A 21,772-nucleotide genomic window follows, 5' to 3' on the forward strand; every position below is an offset into this window, starting at 1 on the left:
GGTACCAATGCACATTCTTAAATTCAGAGTGAAAACTCTGTTGCCCTCATCTGAGAAGTGAACTCCATCTCCTCTGTAGATATCTTGCATGTAGTAACGCAAGTTATTGTTGTACAGGGAGCCCATTCCATGGTCTCTCATGTAAGCTGAAACAGATTTGTTTACATGCTTCCTCGACTTCTCAATTTGTGGACAAAATTGGTTTGACCACCTCCATTTCTGTCTTTGGCATATATTTGAATATACCAAGGCAGTCTGAGGAAAAAGTGCCATTAATTGCTCAAAGGTGTCCTTTAAAAGCATTTCCAGACCTACACCAGTCAAAGTGCCCAAGTCATTACCTCCACAGTGCACAATTAACAGGTCAGGTTTTGGCAAATGCATAAAGGTTTTCACCAATGGTATCAATTGGTGACATTTTAATCCTCTCTGGCCAAACCACTTAATTTCCACATCTTGTAAATTGAGGTTAGGTAAATTCCTGCTTTCAACGTACCTTTGAGCCCAGTGAATATAACTATGACCAACAATCCAGACAGAAAACATGGTGAGAGAAGGTTCTCCTGCAGTCAGATGAAGTGTGGCAATGAAATGGCAGTTGAAAAAATGTGAGTTTGAAATGAAAAAAACTGTGGAGTTTCTGTGTTCATGAAGTAGTAACAGTGATTGGTGGATTTTGATTGATGAAAACAGAAAGTTAGGGTGTAGAGATGTGTTCTTTGAAAGATGTATTTTGAGTGGTCAATAAAAAATCATTAAATGAAAGAAAGCACTGGATATGCAGGTGCACTGAGAGTTCAGAGTTCAATTGCAACATTGTTGTGTGAATTTGCAAACACCAGAGTTTCTCCAAGAGGTGGTTGCTATGGAAAATAGGCAGAAAGGGCAGAGGGGGAAGGGTTTTCATTTGAAAAAAAGTGAGGGAAGAGTTTTGATTGGGTGACATGAGAAATATGTGTGAAGAATTACACCATTTCTGTGCTTTTGATAGCTGCAGACTCTGGAGTGCATACCTTTTGCTCTGCTGAAGACAAATTGGTGTGTTTCTGAGACTGTTTTCAAACTCAAAGTATTTGCTAAGGTGAGAAAATATTTCTTTACTTTAGATAGAGAATAGTGTGCTTTAAGGAGAAAATTATGATTTATGTGGCGCAATTTGCTAGTAAATATGCTCTCACATGTGCATGGAAATTTTTGATTTTGAATGTTTCTGTTATATAGCCATGTTAAAAGTGACTCAACCATGCTGGAAAGTCAATCAAAAAATGATTTCATGTACTTTAATGACATTTTAAGTCATTTTCTGATGTGCAGTGTTTAGAAATTATGATTTGAAAATCGTTTTTGTGGAAAAGGAATTGTTTTTAAAATCATGACAAGGAAATAATGGTGTATGGTTATTTATAAGGCAATTGACTGTCCTTGATGTTATTTTTCTCATTTTATTGTAAGACCTTTCTCTGTGGCGCAAATTGCTTGTAAATATGCTCTTACATGTGCATGAAAATTTTAATTATCAATGTTTGTGTTACATAGCCATGATAAAAGTGAACCAACCATGCAGGAAAGCCAATAAAAAAACGCTTTCATGTGTTTCAATGACATTTTAAGTCATTTTCTCATGTGCAGTTTTTTGAAATTATGATCTGAAAATCGTTTTTGGGAAAAAGGAATTGTTTTTAAATTCAAGAGAAGGACATAATGGTGTATGGTTCTTTATAAGGCAATTGACTGTCCCTGATGTTATTTTTCCCATTTTAATGTCAGACCTTTCTTTGTGGCGCAAATTGCTTGTAAATATGCTCCCACCTGTACATTGAAAATTTTGATTTTGAATGTTTATGTTACATAGCCATGTTTAAAGTGACCCTACCATGCAGGAAAGCCAATCAAAATACGCTTTTATGTGTCTTAAGGACAATTTAAGTAATTTTCCCATGTGTAGTGTTTTGAAGTTATGATTTGAAAATCGTTTTTGAGGTAAAGGAATGTTGTTAAAATTTATGTTCGCCATATGCCCCCAAATTTCTTTCTCAGGGTTGCAGCAGGGTGCTCTTGAGACACCCCTGCACTTTTGGAATAAATTCCTAATTTGTGATGAGCAAATTGTTAATCGCAAATTGCACCTTCATTTATATGAGCCTCCTAGCCCATGGAAATGAATGGGTAATTTGCAATTAGCAATTTTCTCATCGCAAATTTGGAATGGTAAAGAATCGCTATTTATTCCTTAAAATTCGCTTTTTTGGAAATGCAAAATAGTTATATGATACATATGGCGGTTGATGTCTAACAAGATAAGAAGCTTATGGATACATTTATGATGACTGGTGCAATGAAGTAGAAATCACTTACTTCATTGGTAGGCCTTTACAATAAATTATCTCCTCTGTATTCTTCATCAAGCATAACTTTAATCTGCAATCCTGAGTAGGCCTCACCTTAAACAAACCTCTGGATAGGCCACATCTTATTGTCATCCTGATTTAATCATTTATAATTCTAGGGACAGATTTATGATAGGTGTATACCTCTTTTGTGCCACTTAGAAAACATTGTCCATGGGGAAATGAATTAAAATGTCATTAAGACACATGAATGTGTTTTTTTTAAACGTTTGCAATTTTTTTGGGTCACTTTCAACATGGCTATGTGTCTGAAACAGTCAAAATCTAAATTTGCAATGCACTGGTGGGAGCATATTTACAAGGAATGTGCTTCATGGGGAAAGGTCTTATAATGTAATATGGGAAAAATGACATTAGAGATACTGAAATGCCTTATAGAGAAGCATACACCATTATGTCCTTGTCATAAATTTGCAAACCATTACTTTTCCCCAAAAACGATTTTCAAATTATATTTAGAAAACAGTGCACATGTGGAAATTACTTAAAATGTCAATAATTCAAAAATTGTGATTCCTTAAATGCAATGTATAAAAAAAAAATATGTAAAAAATGATATTAAGGATTTGGAAACTACCACCAACTTGTAGTTTGTGGTAATTTGCGAATTCTTTTCAAAAAGAATTTTTTTTTTTAAAAAAAAAAGGTCCCATATGACGCCCATACATGCCATTAGGGCATGTAGGTGTGCCATGTGCTCCCAAATTTCTTTTTCAGGGGTGCAGCAGGTTGTTCTTGAGATACCCCTGCACGCTTGAAAAAAATCCTATTTTGTGATGAGCTAATTGCTAATCACAACTTGCAACATTAATTCCTATGAGCCTCCTAGCCTATGGAAATGAATGGGTAATTTGCAATTAGCAATTTGCTCATTGCAAATTAGGAATAGTAAAGAATCGCTATTTATTCCTTAAAATTTGCTATTTATAATATGTAAAATATTTTGATGATATATATGGCAGTTCATCTGTAACAAGATAAGAAGCTTAGGGATAGATTTATGATGAGTGGCGCATCCCCAGGGATGTGACAGTCATCCTGCGCCACTGTTCCGCCACCCATGGTGTGCTGCATTTACAATGCGGCGCAGCATGGGGCAAAAAAGGCACAGATGTGTGACGCATCTGTGCTGTAAAGGTGGCGCATTGCTGGAGTTGTATCGTAAGTGCGATGCAGCTCCAGCAAGGATCAGGGGTGCCCCATCTATACAATGCTGCGTCAAGACCTATGCCAGCTTCAAGCAGGTGCAGGGTTTTGAAGCAGCTTTCTCCTATCTGATTGTAAATGCGGCACACCATGGGTGGTAAAGCAGTGGTGCACATTAACTGGTGCATGCCTGGGGATGTGCCATTTAATATAAATCTGCACTTTAACATTTGAGTATGTGCAGGGGACACAGAGTCGTTGAGGCTTATCCAAGGTTAAGAACAGATGAGTCCTGTTCAGTGAAAAATTAGACATAGGCTTCACCTGCTCAGCATCGCTGGACATGGCTAAATAATAGCTGCAAAATGTTACTCTTGTTAAATAATTTTACTATTATAATCTGTGAGATTTGTCTCTTACTCTGCAACATCTCATTGTTGTTGTCTTTCTTTAAAGATAAAGACAACCTCAACATGAGCGACAATCTGCAATCAGTTGATTTTGACCTCATCATTGAACTTGTAATTGAAACATCAGTGGATGTTGATCCATTGGATGATTTAAATCCTGAGGATGAAGAAGAGCGTGATGAGGATGCAGATTTGTCCGAATTATATGATATAGGATGGGAAGATGACCTGCTTGAGCCTTTGGAATTATAAACATTTATTTTTAAAATTTATAATCAATAAAAAGTAAAAAGGTAAACCGTTTAATTTAAAAATAAAGACACCTTCAAAAACAGGTTATGTGTAGTGTCTTCAATAAAATATTAAAATATGCTCATAAAATTAGATCAGATTCACATATAAAATAGCATAGGTAACATAAATATAAATCTCATTTCTTTTCTGCTACTTCTGTATTGTAAATTTGCAAGGACTAAAAAATCTTCTATTTAAAATGTCAAGTAGTGTGTTATGTTTTTGATCACTATTACTGATTTACTGTTTGATAATATTTTTTTATTAACATTTTTATTATATTTTTCCTCAGATTCAACTATGCCTACAAAAATAAGAGAGATGAAGGCTGCAAAACGTCAAAGACAGCAGGAGAAAAAAAAAATGCAGCAGTCCTCTAACAAAAAGATTTCTCAAGCGATGAAGAAAGCACCGGGTAAGAGCTCTAAATATTTCATAAAAAATATTTCTAATAAAAAAAATATTAGTACAGAAAATGTTTCAATCCATAACAACACAAGTAAATCAAATGGAAAGAAAAGGACAAATGAAAATGTTACTGCTAGAGCAAGAGATAAATCTGTGCATGATAGTAGAAGGAAACAACAGTTTACGGAGATTCGTAAACGAATGTTCCGTAACAGGATAATTGGCAATTTGTTAAAAAATATTAAGAAAGGTCAACAGAAATTAGTTTTTTATAGGAGAAAAAAAAAAGTTGAGAAAGTTATTGATCAGGCTTTTGAAATTAAACGTAAGTTATTTATTTTGATAATCAATAGAATTAGGAAGCTAAACAAGGCAATTTTTGATTTCAAAAGAAATAGTAGATGGAAGAGAATAGTTAATCGTAGTAATTTTTGTGAAGTTTTTTCTGGAGAATGGATACATAGTTCAAGCTGTGAGGCATTTTTTAATGAAGAGAGTTATTTCCAGGATAATGATTTGGTGCATGCAGTTGACATCAGTGGTCGTGCTTATGAAGTGAAAGATGGTTGTCCAGTTGAAAAAGAAAAACTTGTGACAACAGAGGCAGAAGAGTTGTTAGGTAATGAGGTTTTAGGAAGACGTGCTAAGGGTCCTGTGTACACCTGGAAGTGTAGTAGTATTTGCAGTGTGCGACAGGATTCTATCAATTTGCTTTGTGATTTTGTACGGTCATTTAACAAGAAAAGTTTGAAGCAGAAAATGAGGTTGTTGCAAGAATTAGATCCTTGCAGAGTGAGAGAAGTGACAGGTTTGCATGGTCATTCACTGGCTTGTCTTTCCAGGAGAGTATGCCAGAGTGTTTTTCATCATTTCAGGATGCTAGCAGTGCATCATAACAAAGTGAGGAAGTTAGTTAGACTGTTGTATTATGCTAAGAGTCCAGCAATTATGCTGAAACAATTATGTGCTGTTCTTCTGCATGGTTCTGAAATAGATGTGAGGAATATATGTGAAGAAATTGAGTTTTGTTACTTTGGAAGTAAAGAGGAGAATGTTGAAATTGAGCAAGAAATAGAGGGTCATTTGGAAGATACTGTACATGTTTCCAGTACAGATAATTTCCAGAGGGAAATTGCGACGTTTGACATGAAATCAAGTGAGAGGCCTAATTTCACTTGTGTGTGTTGTCGACGCACTTATTATAAGAATCAGACTAAGTTAGTGGATTTATATGCAAAAAGTGAAAGGGAAAATAATAGTGAATGGAAGGATTTTGCAACATACTTGATGGTAGAAAATTGTTTTGATTTGGGATTGGATCAACGTGTGTGTACTTATTGTTGTAACAAATTAAAACAAAACCAGATGCCTGCTAGAGCAGTTCATAATAATCTGGAATTGGTTGAGATTCCTTCTGAATTGAAGGATTTAAATACTTATGAATCTATTTTGATTCAAAGTATCCATCCCTTTCAGGCTATTGTAAGAATGGAGCCAAAGACAGGGAAATTGCCTCCATCAGATTTACAGAGAGGATTAAAGGGAAGAGTTGTTTATTTGCCTCTAGATTTGAAGAAAAACATTAACACAATTGGAGTAGAAAAAGTGGAAGAGGAACCTCTGGTTATCTTAGTTAATGGGGTTCCGACAAAGAATAAGAAAATATGGCAAGATTTAGTAGATGTTAGGAAAGTTAAAAAGGCAACATTGTATTTGAAAAAAAATAATAAATACTATAAGAATGTATATGTTGAAGAAGAGGAAGTAAGTGAGGAAGAGGATAGCGATTTGTGTGCTGGTCAAATTGAGAAAGTAGAACCCTCTACTAGTGAGGAAATATATGAACATTATAGTGTTCATCCTTTGCATTCAAAGGAAGTCATGGGGAATGCTATTGAGTTGTTTCAAATGAAACAAGCCAAAGGGAGTCCCATTAGTGTTTGGGAGGAAAGTTTGGAAGCTCGGTGTTTCCCACAGCTTTTTCCAACAGGTCAGGGAGGAAGATATGATGAGCGACCTCATCAAATTCCTGCTTCTGAATACCGGACTTTGCGATTGTATGCAGGAGATGCTAGGTTTCGACAATGCATTCCATATTTGTTTCATCTCCTGTTTGAAAGCGATCTGTCTGGACTGTCATATGCAGTGAACCACATCTTGAAAAGTGGTATACACATGCAAAACATCTCGGCAAGTGATTTTATGGATAAAGTGAATGTCCAAGATAGTATTTTGGATTCTCACCTGATTAATCTCATGGCGTGTCAGCGTGGTACTAATGAGTACTGGTACCGTCGTCATGGTGATTTAAAATGTATGCTGAGGAACTTAGGTACTCCCACATGGTTCCTCACTCTGAGCTGTGCCGAGTATGGCTGGGAAGACTTACTTGAATTTCTACGAGAGGCAAATGCTAACGTAGAAAACATCGAATTCAAGACACCCGGAGAACTGTGCTCTTTGGATCCAGTCAATGTATGTAGGTACTTCAATCATAGATTTGAAGCTATGATGTCTTTCATCATGAATAAGAAGAATCCACCTCTTGGAGAGGTGTTGGATTTCTTCTGGAGAAAGGAGTACCAAGCAAGAGGTGCTCCTCATATACATATGTTGCTGTGGATCAAGGATGCACCTAAATTTGGAACGGATCCAGATGACTCAGTGATGAGTTTCATCCAACAGTATTCTACGTGTGCTGTTCCAAACGCAAAGGAGAAGAAAAGCCTAAGAGAAAAAGTTCTGCGTTTCCAAAGCCATCGATGTGGAAAGTACTGCCGTCGTAAATTCCGAAACAAGGACAAGTTCTACACTAAATGTCGTTTCGGCTTTCCACGACTGGTGATTTCTAAAGGAAGAGTAAACAGTTTGATGTCTTCGCTGCGACACAATGTCATGAAGAAATCACCTAAAAACACTTACAATTTGAAGAGGAACGAAGAGTCCAAGTACATCAACGACTACAACCCGGTGATTTTGTCCATGTGGAATGCTAACATGGATATACAGTTTGTGGCTGATAACTGTATGGCTGTGGCTCGGTATGTGACGTCTTACATCACCAAAAAAGAGAAGACAGAATTGAAGGATATGTGGGAGGACATTTCCCATGAAAAGAGCCTCAGCAAGAAGTTGTACAGTTTCAGTCTGAAGATGTTGTCGCATCGAGAAATCGGAGCGTACGAATGTTCTGACCGGTTGTCTTCAGCAAGTCTCTATGCCAAGTCCAGGAGTATCGTTTGGGCGAGTCTTGGTCTTGCTGCAACGCGTAATCGAGTTCTCAAACCTGTGCGGGAAATTGAGTATTTGGCGGAAAAGGAGCCAAACAGTACCGACATTTTGAAGACAAACATGTTGGATACATATTATCCAAATCGAAGCAGTCACCTAGAGAATGTTTGTCTGTATGAGGTTCTGCAAAATTACATGTTCAAGAGGAACATCAAAGAAGATACTGAGAAAGGAGTGTATGCTGTAATAGGAAGTGAGGGATGTCTGGTGAAGCAAAGAAAATGCCACTTGATAAACCATCGAAAATTGAGTGGCGAATCTCCTGAAAAAAAGGAGTTTTTCTATTTAGCACTTTTGCAACTTTTCAAGCCTTGGCGTGCAGAAGAGGAACTGCTTGGAGATTTCCTCTGTTATGAAGACTCTTTCAATGCCGCCAAGGAGACCATAGAATGTCCTGCTTTTCCCAAATATGTAGAAATGTTGAATGCGGAAATTGAGCAGGAAGCAACGATTGCAGCCGAGATTGCCAGAGACAGTTCTCAGGACAGTCAGAGTTCTGCTTCATTGAGTCAGGATCCACTAGGAGGACCTCTTATTGAAAATGAAGCTGCCACTGCTATGAATGAGGTGGAAAGAGCCATGGCACATGCTCAAGAGGATGCGGTTAACTTAGAAGAGTTGGAAAGGCAACTCAATGTTGAGCAGAGGAAAATATATGACGAAGTTACCATGCAAATTGATCATGGATTAAGTCATGATAAGAAAGAGTGCTCATGTACGTCGTTGAAGCCTGTCCGACTGTACGTGAGTGGAGAAGCGGGAACTGGAAAAAGTTTCCTCATTAAAGCAATTTCATGCTATTTGCAGGAAAGGACAGAGTCATCGCTGTCTTGTGTTGTCACTGCTCCAACTGGACTGGCAGCACATAATATTAAAGGGATTACTTTACATCGTTTACTGATGCTGCCAGTGGAGCATGACAACAAATTAGAATATCACAAGCTATCTGGAGATGCTTGTTTTGAAGTTTCAAGAATCTTGAGGAAAATGAAACTTCTTATCATTGACGAAGTAAGCATGGTTTCCAATGTCATGCTTGCCTTTGTGCATTTGAGGATGCAAGAAGTTCTCAAAACAGAGTATGATGTGTTATTTGGTGGCAAACACATCATTGTTTTCGGAGATCTTCTGCAGCTGACACCAGTGAAAGGGCAACCTGTGTTCAAAATGCTCACGCATGAAGATACCAGGAAGTGCCTAGGCAGCATTGGCAACGTCAATATATGGTTAAACTTCAATTATGCTGAACTGCATGAAAATATGCGTCAGGCAAAGGATGAAGTTTACAAGACTATTCTACAAGATGTTAGAATTGGAAAAGTGACCGAGCATGGAAAAGAAGCTTTACATGCACGATTACTGTCAAATTTATATCCAGAACAAGATGTTGTGCCTGAGAATATTTTTCAGAAAATTACTGATAAGAAATCTGGAATATGTTTGATGCCAACTCTTGCAGAATGTGCCAAATTTAACAACAAAATGTTGCATTTAGAAAAGCAAGAGATTGTGAAAGTGGAAGCTATTGATAGAGTAGAGCATATGGGATCAACAATTATTTTGTCTGAGAATCTGAAATCAAAATTGGATTCATTAGAGAAGACTATATCTAAAACTGCAGGTTTTGAAAAGACTCTGAATGTGTGCTTGAACTGCCGTATAATTTTAAGAAGGAATTTACATGTTGAAAGAGGTCTGGTAAATGGATCAATGGGTAATGTTGTTGATTTTGTGAAATACAGAAATAGAGATGGAATTGAATTTTTAAAAATTAAATTTGATGGCATTGAGGAAGTACAGCTAATTGCTCGTTGTTCTGCTAGATTTTTGCTTGTAAAAGACTTATATGTTCGCCGTAAGCAGTTCCCTGTTTGCTTGGCATATGCGGTGACAATTCATAAATCGCAAGGTTTAAGTGTAGACACTGCATTGGTGAATATTGGCAGTTCTGTGTTCAAGGAGGGTATGGCATATGTGGCATTGTCACGAGTTAGAACTTTATCGGGATTGTACTTGATTGAGTGTGATGTCAGAAACATTTGTGCAGATCTAGATTGTGTTAAGGAATACAATAGGTTAAGAAGAGAGTATGCGCCACATTTGCCTCAGTTTCCTTTGTTTGAGAAACGTCTGGTAGGCCGGAAACGAAGAAATGAGAACAATACTGGGGAGGTTGTAGCAAAAAGACAAAAAGTGAATGAACCTAAAATTACAAGCAGAAACAAAGAGGATTCTGTTGAAGATGTTGTTGGTTTTCAGTTTGAAAACAGTTCTGGTGTCAACTGCTATGCTAATGTAGTAATGAATGTTTTGTTTTCTCTAAAAAATGTAAAAGAAGAGATTGTGGTCAATTCTGATCAAAGATTTTGCAGTTTGTTGAATTCTGTGTTAGAGAAATGTAGCACAGATAGAACAAAAATAGAAAGTGTGTCTGAAATTCGAAACCTGTTAGACAGATGTTCAGGGCAAACACAATTCTCTCAAAATATTCAGCAAGATTGTCAGGAGTTTTTAATGTATATGCTTGATGTATTACATGCTGAAGGTGTAGATGTAGATCAGCTGTTTGGGCTTTCTTATCAATGGCAGCATGACTGCGAGAACTGTATGGTATCAAGTACTACTAGTGTAGACTCAGAAAGATTTATATATTTAACTTTGCCAGACAGTAAATCAGTCTCCTTTAATAAGCTAGTAAAAGCTGCTAATCACAGCATGGAGTGTAGCCAATGTAAATCTGAAATGATGTCCACATTATTTATACGAAAATATGGCCAGTACGTCATTTTAATGTTCCAACGATGTAGGCCTGATGGAACAAAATTGACAACTTTAATAAAAAATTTTGTAGCTTCGCAGTTGTCAATATCAGGAAGGACTTTTGTAACTACAGCAATTATATATCATGACGGCCCTTCAATATCATCAGGACATTACACAGCTTATTTAAAGTCTAGAAATGGCTGGTCATTCTGCAATGATTCTGTTTTAATTTTCAAAAAAAAAATTGCCGTATGACCTTAAAAACTCTTACCTGGTGTTTTTAAAACCAAAATTTTAGGAAAATAATCTCGGGATATGATCTGTGGAATTTCAAGAAGTTCTAATGGCTCCTACACAATTTGGCCTTGAGGATAAGTGTAGTTCAGAGACATAACTTCTAATCAAAGGATTGGACATCATGGAGATGTATGTGCACTTTAAATGAGTTCAGAAAAATTGTTTCTTTTCATAAGCTAATTGAAGCAGCCAATCAAAACATGGAGTAGAGGGAATGTAAGTCTGCAATGCTGTCTACTGTTTTACATTGCTTTGTGATTAAAAGTGATGTAGAGAATTAAATAATTGTAGTACTCATAGAGGTAGTGTAAGTCTGCTTCATATTAAGCAGTATCAGTGTCATAGGAAATGTAGAACATGACTGACCAAGAAGGGGAAGATATTACTATTCCAGGATTGTGAAAATGATCTTCAACATTTTAATTCTGAAAGTTGCGGAAATGCCAAATGATGGGATTGGCTTACAAGAAATCCAAGAGTTATAAATATCTCTGACTAGATTTGGCCTTGTGGAAAATAGTGGTAGAGAGCAAGAAGTCATTTATTGCATGTAACGTGTTTTTAAAAACGATGGAGGTTTTCTTTCAGAAAGTGGCGGGCTGAAAGTAATAACAGCACAAAAGAGTGTAAGCTGTTCATAGGACATCCTTGGACGTCATGGAAAGTAAGTTAACTTTAAGGAGTTCTGAATTTTATTTTCTGATGTTGTATGGGTTTTTTAAACACAATCATTTTGATTGTGTTTTTTTTTCCCCGCTGTTACATGATGAATACCTTCAAGTCACTGTTTTTAGTGAATTTTGATACATTCTGAGAACAGCAAAAATAAACCATTTAACATGTATAATTAATTCTGTACTGTTTGCATTTATGATGTATATGTAGAACTGTGTAGGAGGCATGGAGAAGGTGAGTTTTCTGTAAGTGTTAAATTTATTGTATGCAGTGCTGCACTTCTACGTAATCTTTCATATGCTGGACTACATCTGCACAATGAGATACCTAAGCAAAGGAAACACAAGTGATGTGATTGTGAAATGAGCAAAATAAATTGCACATATTTCAATTACAACACTTGAGTTTCCTATCATTACGAATCACATTGTGCAGATCAAGTTTAGGTCTGTCCAGGGAAACATAGGAGGTTTCTACTTTGTTGAAGAGTGCAGTGGACATGACTCACTTCATTAGTAGACTTTCACAGATATTATCTCCTCTGTACACTTCAACAAGTGTAAATCTCATCTTGAACTCTGAGTAGGCCTCACCTCAAACAAATCTCTGGATAGGAGACATGTTATTGGCATACTGAAGCGACACTTTTCTGAAACAAGAGCAATGCAAAAGATGCACCATGTTTTAAGATAGTCCTCACTTCATCTGCATCAAGATACTGTTAGTTTAAAATGTATATCTTTAGCATTGTGTAGAGGACCTGGAGAAGCAGAAGCTTCTGTCAGTGTCAAAGTTGTTGAAAAACTATTTGTCCTTCAATATTTTCCCTTGTCTTTTGTAATTTTTAAATACATATTTTAATTTTTTTTTAAATGTTGGTTCTCTCTTTCACAGATTGAAAGTATAGAAATAAAATGTGATTAATTTAACAGCAATTACAAGGTAAATAGTTGTACTCTTTTCGTTACATTTCTATCACATTCACCTACTATTAGATCCACTGCTTCACTTCTTTAATCCTCAGTTTCCTGCCTTTGCTACTTTCCTCATTCCTTTCTCTATTACCTATTTACTCAACTCCTTCCAGTTTTTTTCTCAGTCCCTCTGTTCTCATAGTTCCTCAGTCTTGTTCACTCACTCCATCTCTATTACTCTTAGTGTCTGTGAATTACTTTCCCAACTTTTTTTTTTTGGGGACCGCTTCCTGGGAAGTTGCCCGGTTCGCAAACCAGCAGCGTTATGGCAGTCCACCATTTTGTGTTTCGTTCGAATCAAGATACAAGATGGAGGGCAAATAATGTTCAGAATAGGTAGAAGGGGGCACGGTAGATGTATCTTGACCCCCTTGGTTTTCTGAGGGTGGCTCAGGAGGACCATATTTCTTCACTCTTGTTCACTCTCTCTGTTTCTATTAATGTCACTGTTTATGACTGATCAAAAAAATGTTTTTTAAAAAGGAACAGTAACTATAAGGGAAGGAAATAGACAGTTATGTTAAAAGAAAGACAGCTAAAGGGAGTAAACTAACGATACTGTTACCTACAATCCACTGCTGTTGATGTTACTGACCATGTCATGAATGATGTAATATGTGAAATCATCAACAGTGGATTGTAGGTAACAGTATCCTTATTTTACTCCCTAGAGCTGTCTTTCTTTTAACATAACTGTGTATTTCCTTCCCTTATAGTTACTGTTCTTTTTTAAAAAATATTTTTTTGGTTAGCTTCCGGTACGCGTACCGGGTAGCGCTCCGGGAGCGAACTAAGAGAAATACAGGTTGGCAGAGTTCCAAATTTTCTACCAATTTTTTTATAATGGGGAGTTAGTTCTGAAAAGAACTTTTTTTTTTATGTTTTTGTTGTTTTATATTTTTTTTAGTATTTTGTGAACATTTTTTTACTTTTTTTGTATTTTCTGAACGTTTTTAAAATTTTTTTGGTTTTTTTGGGGGGGGGGGAAACAAAAACGATCCATTATAAAGGGCTCAACAGGAGCAAAAAAAAAAAAAGAATTTATTTTTTGGTGCGTTTTGTGCAAACATTAATATGATTTTGAATTGCTCGCAAAATCAAAGTGATGCTACTTTCTCTGTAGCAGATGAAAGCGCCACATTCCACGCACACTTGTTTTACGTGACCAAACAACATTTGGATGTTTGCAATCACCTCCCTCGCCTCTGGTCCCGACACCTCTGGAACCACCGATCTTCTTGCCATTTGGAGGGGATGTTGTTGTTGGTCACGTAGCTGGGCAGCACTATAGTTATTTGGGTGCCACCTACTCATATGCCGATGCATAGTATGATTCCCATAACTATATTTTTTATCGGTGCCCCTTGACAATCTGTCACCGCATATGCGGCAAAACACGTAACGAGCATTCACTTTCTTTTGCCCCTCAGGAATTCTGTAGAATTGCCAGATATAATTCTCCTGTCGATTGTACCTCCTGGGCTCCTCTGGCAAAAACTCATGCTCTTCCTCCTCTTCCTCCTCTTCCTGTTCTTCCTCTTCTTGCAGAATTACTTCTGCAGGTGGTCCTCTCTTTCTTGGATTTGGTGGAGGTGGTGGGCTAGCACCAGCTGAAGCTACTAATGAAGCCATCACAAAGTCTCAATAAAGGGTCTTTCTCTCACCAAGATGAAAGTCAGAGTGATGAAAGAAGGAGGGTTTTTCATCATTTGGGAAAAACAAAAGTTCTAAACCAATGAAAAGTGTCCATTTTAGATCACATGACCTTGTATTACATCATTAGGAAACCAAAAGTGAAATGAACCAATGAAAAGTGTTATTATCGAGTCACATGACCTGCTATGTTTACATTACGCGGTCGGCGCCGCGCCGCGGATCGCTTCCGGTTCGCGTACCGGTGCGCTTCCGGGTACGCTAACGTAGCACGTAATATGACGTATTACGCGAGAACGCGAAACGTCATGCTGACGCGAAGCGTCGCGATGTTGTTTTGTAACGCGAGAGGTGCGCTAAAGGAACGTTTACCAGTTCGCGTACCGGGTCGCGCCTCCGGATTGAGCTAACGGGAAGCTAACCGGTACGCGTACTGGGAGCGAAACAAAAAAAAATAAAAAAAAAATTGTATAAAAAACATGTAAAAAATATTTTTCTTTTTAAAGAATAATACATTGTAAAGGTTTTGATATTAGCTATTAAAAAACCAATGAAATTCACTGAAAAAACCATAGGTTATAGACCATATATAGTTAGGAATTAGCATTTACAAAACCTTAAAAATTCACTGAAAAAACCATAGGTTATAGACCATATATAGTTAGGAATTAGCATTTACAAAACCTTGAAAATTCACTGAAAAAACCATAGGTTATAGACCATATATAGTTAGGAATTAGCATTTAAAAAACCTTATTTTACTCACACAAAACCATTGAAATTCCATATATAGTTAGTTGCACTAACTATATATCGCGCACCTGCAATCCACTGCTGATGATGTCACATATTACATCATTCATGACATGGTCAGTGACATCACTGATGACATCACTGATGACATCTCAAATGACATCACTGATGACATCATCCAGTGACTGTGTGTTTCTGTAAAGTTTAAATATGTTTTACATATTGAAGAATGAGTAGATGTAGAAGTGTCTGGATGAAGGATTTAGTAGGTGCGTGACTGACTGTATGAGTGAGTGATTAAATGTGTCTCACTGAGTGCATGGGTTAGTGACTAAACTGTCTTAATTTGTGCATCATTATGTCTGTTGTTCTGTAAACTGCTGCATGTGTTGATCAGTAGCTATATGAGTAACTATATGGGTTATTGATTGATTGCCCAAGTATTTGTATGGGAGACTGAGTGTGTGTGTGGCTGGCTGGGAGGTGTGTGACTCTGTGCAGATCAATGTGTACTTGTATCAATGATTGTATAAGAGAGTAATTATGTGTTAGTATATGTTTCAAAATGTAAGGTGCTCTATGTTTAACTGTATAGATTAGAAAATGGAAGTGTGATTGATTCTTTACAGGACTGACTAGGTGTGTGAGTAACTCCATGGATGAGTGACAGAGTGTGAGAGTCTGTATAGGTGTATGAGTGCATATGATAGTGTTGTAAAGATGAGTGATTGTATGTATGAATGATTGTATGGGTAAATGAGTGAATGTGTGTGTAAACATAGGAATCACTGAGTGCGTATGTAGTAACTAGTATTGGTGTGTCAATGGTTTCAAAAATTATACTCTGTATTTAACACTGGGTGTAACAGAGGTTATATTAAAGTGTGAGGAGATGCATTGTATTGTCACATGAATGATATCATCAGTGATGTGGTCATTGATGTCAAATGAGATGTCATCAGTGATGTCATCAGTGATGTCATTTGAGATGTCATCAGTGATGTCATCAGTGATGTCACTGACCATGTCATGAATGATGTAATATGTGACATCATCAGCAGTGGATTGCAGGTGCGCGATATATAGTTAGTGCAACTAACTATATATGGAATTTCAATGGTTTTGTGTGAGTAAAATAAGGTTTTTTAAATGCTAATTCCTAACTATATATGGTCTATAACCTATGGTTTTTTCAGTGAATTTTCAAGGTTTTGTAAATGCTAATTCCTAACTATATATGGTCTATAACCTATGGTTTTTTCAGTGAATATATATATATATCAGTATGTGTGCAAGTACATTATTTATAATCGTTCATAGAACAGATGATACAAACTGCATTTTTTGGCACATAATAAGTATTTATCACTACCCATTAAAACCCATATTAACAATCTTACAATATCAAAATATTGAGTTAAAAAGTTAAGACTTCGCAGGCTACATGGAGTCCTTTAAAGAGTGAACATGACTGGGTCATTTTATTGAGAGTGTAAGCTTGCAGTTTACACAAGGACTTCTTAAAGAAAATCATTAGCCCACCAAACTACTTAACAAAACATTAAAATAAGTAGCTTAAACGTAGAGCTCTGCAAAAGGTACATTAACCCTCTGAGCTATTTTGTGATGATTTTGACATGTCAAACGGGTGCACTCTGATCTCTCCAGTAAATGCGTCATTTACCAGAGTTATCTCACCAGTATCACACCCTGAAACCTGCTGGATGCGCACAGACCTACGCAGCAAGTGCCTTTACCTCCAAAGCAAGCTTAAAATGCAGTCGGTTTAATACAGAGTAAGGAAGTTAGAAAAGCTTGCCCATCACATTTTTCCGTTGACACTTCTGTGCAGAATACGTAAAAAAAGAAGAAAAAAAAATTAAATCATAGGGTGTCTGTAATTAACTCCGCTTCTCATCCTGCTGCTCTTCTGGACTCTTCCCCCCTCACTCCGCTCCCTTATGCCATCGTCCTCAAATTATGGGTTTCTGAGGTACATATATTTCTATTTTCAGCACTGAACAAAACGCTTTTTCATGACATTTGTGAAATCTTCACAATTAAACCCTCCCTTAAGAGCGACATGAGCCACAGTGAACTGCCAGTCTCTTTTTAGGTCTGGTTGACACCACAGCTGTCTGCAAAATGCATTGTCAGCAATTCTTTAATATATACATAAAAAAGTATTCCTCGCCTTATCTGCAGTCTTGTGTAACTGTCTTCCTTCCATGAGAGGTGAGGCTTAACGGTTGGAGCGGCCGAATTTGAAGCTGGGGACCAAGGTTGAATCTGGTGGGAGGCTCAAACATCCTGTGATTCTGGGCAAATCAAGTATTCACCCCATGCCTAAAAATGAATGTGTCCATCTGTAATGAGGACATATTCATTTTCTTTGTTAGGCACGGGGAGATTAAGTGATTTGCCCAGGATGTTCAGCTTGAATGCCGAGACTCGAACTCTGAAAACTGTCTCTGTTCTGGGAAGAGCTAACTCTCCCAGGAGGGGGTTAATTCAAAGAGCTGAAATGCTTCAGCTGCAGTGGGAGGCGAGGGGTTTCCTTTGCTAAAACCGAAAGTGTGTCTGTTTGTTTTTGTTTTTAGCAGAGGAGACTCCTTGCCTCACACTTTAGCTGAAGCTAACAGCTCCGTGAATTAACCCCCTCCTGGGAGAGTTACCCAGACAAAAGGACGGGCACCTCGTGCCTCATCGAGCCCCCCTCCCTCCCCGTTCCACACACGGAGTCCTCTAAGAAGATTTGCAAGGAGGGAACAAAGGGCAGATTGCAGTGGAGGTCGCGCCCCCCCTGGGAAGGTGTCGCGCCCCCCAGGGGGGCGCGCCCCACAGATTGAAGAACACTGCCCTAGAGACTCTGTTGCAACACCTGCCAGACCAATACAAAGAAGGGGCTGAGATGCTTATACAAGAGGGCAAACTCATTTCCAATGCTGCTATCAAGTGCGCCCTTGACGTTGCTGATACAGCGGCTAGGGCAATCAATACTAGCGTGATGCTCAGGAGACAGGCTTGGCTCCGAATTTCCGGGTTCAAGCCCGAAATAGACAACCATCCTCAACCAACCAGTCAACCCTGACAGGCTGTTTGGTCCTGAAGTCGACACCACACTGGAAAAAATTAAAAAAGATACTGAGACTGCCAAGTCCATGGGGGCTCTACAGTCGCAGCAGTTTCGTGGGAACACTTTTCATAACTCGGGCAATCGAGGTGTTACCAGAGGCCAAATGTCACAGCAGTCGCAGTTCAACAAAAGTGGGGCGCAGTCATCCTACCCCAAACAGAGCAGAGGTGGATACCGGGGCAACAGCTCAAAGGGCAGAGGCAGAGGCAACAACAGTTCCCGTTCCTCTGCCACCAACAAGCAATGAATCCCTGTCACTGCCCCCCGACCACCCGTCACCTGTCGGGGGGAGACTCCAGCGGTTCCCGTCAGCGTGGCACTCCATCACCACGGACAGGTGGGTCAAGCAACTTATCCAGTTCGGCTATTGTTTAGAGCTGACAGACACTCCACCCAACATGCCCCCAAAGCAACGTCCTATGTCACAAGAGCATTTGCACTTATTGCAGCAGGAGGTTCTGGCCATGCTGCAAAAGGGCGCGATAGAGCTCGTGCCGGTGGAGGAAGAAGGCACAGGGGTATATTCCCTGTACTTCTTAATCCCAAAAAAGGACTGCACACTCCGGCCAATTCTGGACCTGCGGCCCCTAAACCGGTACATCCTCTCAGAACATTTCCACATGCTAACACTGCAACAGGTTCTTCCACTGCTCAACAAAGGAGACTTTCTGGCGACCTTGGACCTCAAGGATGCCTATTTTCACATCCCACTCCACCCCTCCCACAGGAAATCTCAGGTTCACCATTCAAAACGAGCATTACCAATTCAAAGTCCTTCCTTTCGGGGTGACCACAGCCCCCAGAGTATTTACCAAATGTCTGGCGACAGTGGCGGCGCACCTCAGGAGACAGAACATCCATGTCTACCCTTACCTGGACGACTGGCTTGTTCAAGCGAAGTCGGCCCAGCAGTGTGCGGCCGACATGTCCCACACCATTCACCTTCTTCACAGTCTGGGGTTTTCACTCAACTATCCGAAGTTGCACCTTCAGCCAGCACATGTGCGGCAGTATTTAGGTGCGACCATAGACACGTTGGCGGCTACGGCTCAGCCGAACCCAGCGAGGATAAGCAACATGCAGTCGCTAATCCTACAGTTCAGACCACAACACTCACTGCCTGCAAGAGTGTTCATGCAGTTGATAGGCATGATGGCCTTCTGCATCTTCATTGTCCCGCACGCAAGGCTCCATATGCGTCCGCTCCAAGAGTGCTTGGCACGTCAGTGGAATCAGGCTCACGGGCAGTTGAAAGACCTAGTAGTTGGTGACCGGTCGGGCATACAGCTCTCTGCATTGGTGTAATCCACACAACCTTTGCAAGGGCCGACCGTTTCAAGAGCCTGTGCCACAGATTATCCTGACGACGGACGCATCTCTCCACGGGTGGGGAGCTCATGTGCTCCACTACACAGTGCAGGGACTGTGGACGACGCAGCAACAGAAGATGCACATCAACTACCTAGAACTGATGGCAATCTTCATGGCATTGAAGTCCTTCAAAGTACATCTGTGCAACAAAGTTGTGTTGATCCGGACGGACAACATGACAGCCATGTACTACATCCAAAAGCAGGGAGGTACACACTCTCCACAGTTGTCTCATCTGGCTCAGAGCATGTGGAAGTGGGCCATTCAGAGGAACATCTTCCTCATGGCGGAACACCTCCCGGGCAAAGACAATCAAATGGCGGATCTGCTCAGCAGGTACAGCCACCAAATGCACGAGTGGGAGATACATCCATCAGTACTCCGCCCGTACTTCCAACAGTGGGGTCATCCAGAGATAGACCTGTTTGCCACAAAGGAAAACGCAAAATGCCAAAGCTTTGCCGCCAGGTTCCCTCACCCACAGTCGCAGGGCAATGCGATATGGATGAGCTGGTCAGACAGATTTGCGTACGCTTTTCCACCAGCGCCTCTCATCCCACTGGTGGCAAGGAAACTCAAACAACACTCGATGACGCTCATCCTGGTTGCTCCAACGTGGGCACGCCAACCATGGTACACCACGTTTCTAGAACTCTCCGTGGTGCCGCATCAAAGGCTGCGCCTCACACCGGGGCTTTTGACGCAGAACCATGGCGACATTCAGCATCCAGATCCGCAACAGCTCAACCTGGCGATCTGGCTCCTGAAGTCTTAGAGTTTGGCTACCTTAATCTGCCTCCAGAATGCATGGACATCATCCGGCAGGCTAGAAAGCCCACTACCCGAGCTTGCTATGCAGCTAAATGGAAGCGGTTTGTCATTTACTGTACTACCCACAATATCAACCCGCTAGATGCATCCATTCCAGATATCATCTGCTATTTGTTACATCTCTACAAATGCAATCTGGCATATGCTTCCATTCGGATACACTTATCCGCCATAGCGGCTTATCTCCAAAACAGGCAGCATCTCTCTGTTTTCAGAGTGCCGGCCGTTAAGGCCTTCCTAGAAGGCCTGAAGCGCGTCATTCCTCCCAGGACCCCGCCAGCTCCTGTGTGGAACCTCAACGTGGTCCTCACCAGGTTGATGGGCCCGCCTTTCGAGCCTCTCCATTCCTGTGAGATTCAATTCTTGACATGGAAGGTGGCTTTTCTCATTGCCATCACTTCCCTACGGCGAGTCAGTGAGCTGCAGGCGCTAACTGTCCAAGAGCCATTTATTCAAATTCATCCCAACAGGGTTGTGCTGCGCACTAACCCTAAGTTTCTTCCAAAGGTGGTGTCGCAGTTTCATATCAATCAAACCATTGAACTGCCCGCATTCTTTCCAAACCCAGAAACTGTCGCCGAAAGAATGCTCCACACTCTTGATGTCAAAAGAGCGCTGATGTACTATATTGACAGAACAAAAGATTTCAGAAAAACACAACAGCTCTTTGTTGCCTTCTCAGCCCAGCACAAAGGCAACCCCATTTCCAAGGCAGGAATTGCCAGATGGATCGTTAAGTGCATTCAAATTTGCTATCACAAGGCTAAGCGCACTTTAACGGTCCCCCCCAGGGCCCACTTCACTCGCAAGTTGGGGGCCTCCATGGCGTTCCTAGGCAATATTCCTTTGGAAGACATATGTAGAGCAGCCACATGGTCTACACCACATACGTTCACTAAGCGTTACTGTGTAGACGTCCATTCCAAGCAGCAGGCAGCTGTAGGGCAGGCTGTTCTTCGAACACTTTTTCAGGCTTCTGCAACTGGCACGGGCAGCCGCCGTTAGTAGGGGGACTGCTATGTATTCTATGCTATAGATATGAATTCAGCAGCCCACATGCCTCGAACTGAATATGCTACTTACCAGTATGCATCTGTTCTTGGCATGTAGGGCTGCTGACATTCATATCGCCCGCCCGGCGCCCGTAGCGGTTGCAGACTTCTTATTCTTACACATACTCTTACACATGGTCATCGTTTACACTATTGCACTCCATCTTTGCCACAATGGCTAAAAACAATCTAAGGATGGAGTCGATGCCCATGCGCACTGTAGTCCAGGGGAGGAGCCACCTATCTCGTGATACTTCGAAGACTCTTCCAGGACAACAAGGTGCAATCATCCGGACCCAACACTAGGCGG

The sequence above is a fragment of the Lissotriton helveticus genome, chromosome 4_1 (assembly GCF_964261635.1).
Source record: "Lissotriton helveticus chromosome 4_1, aLisHel1.1, whole genome shotgun sequence".
In the NCBI taxonomy this organism is placed as follows: Eukaryota; Metazoa; Chordata; class Amphibia; order Caudata; family Salamandridae; genus Lissotriton; species Lissotriton helveticus.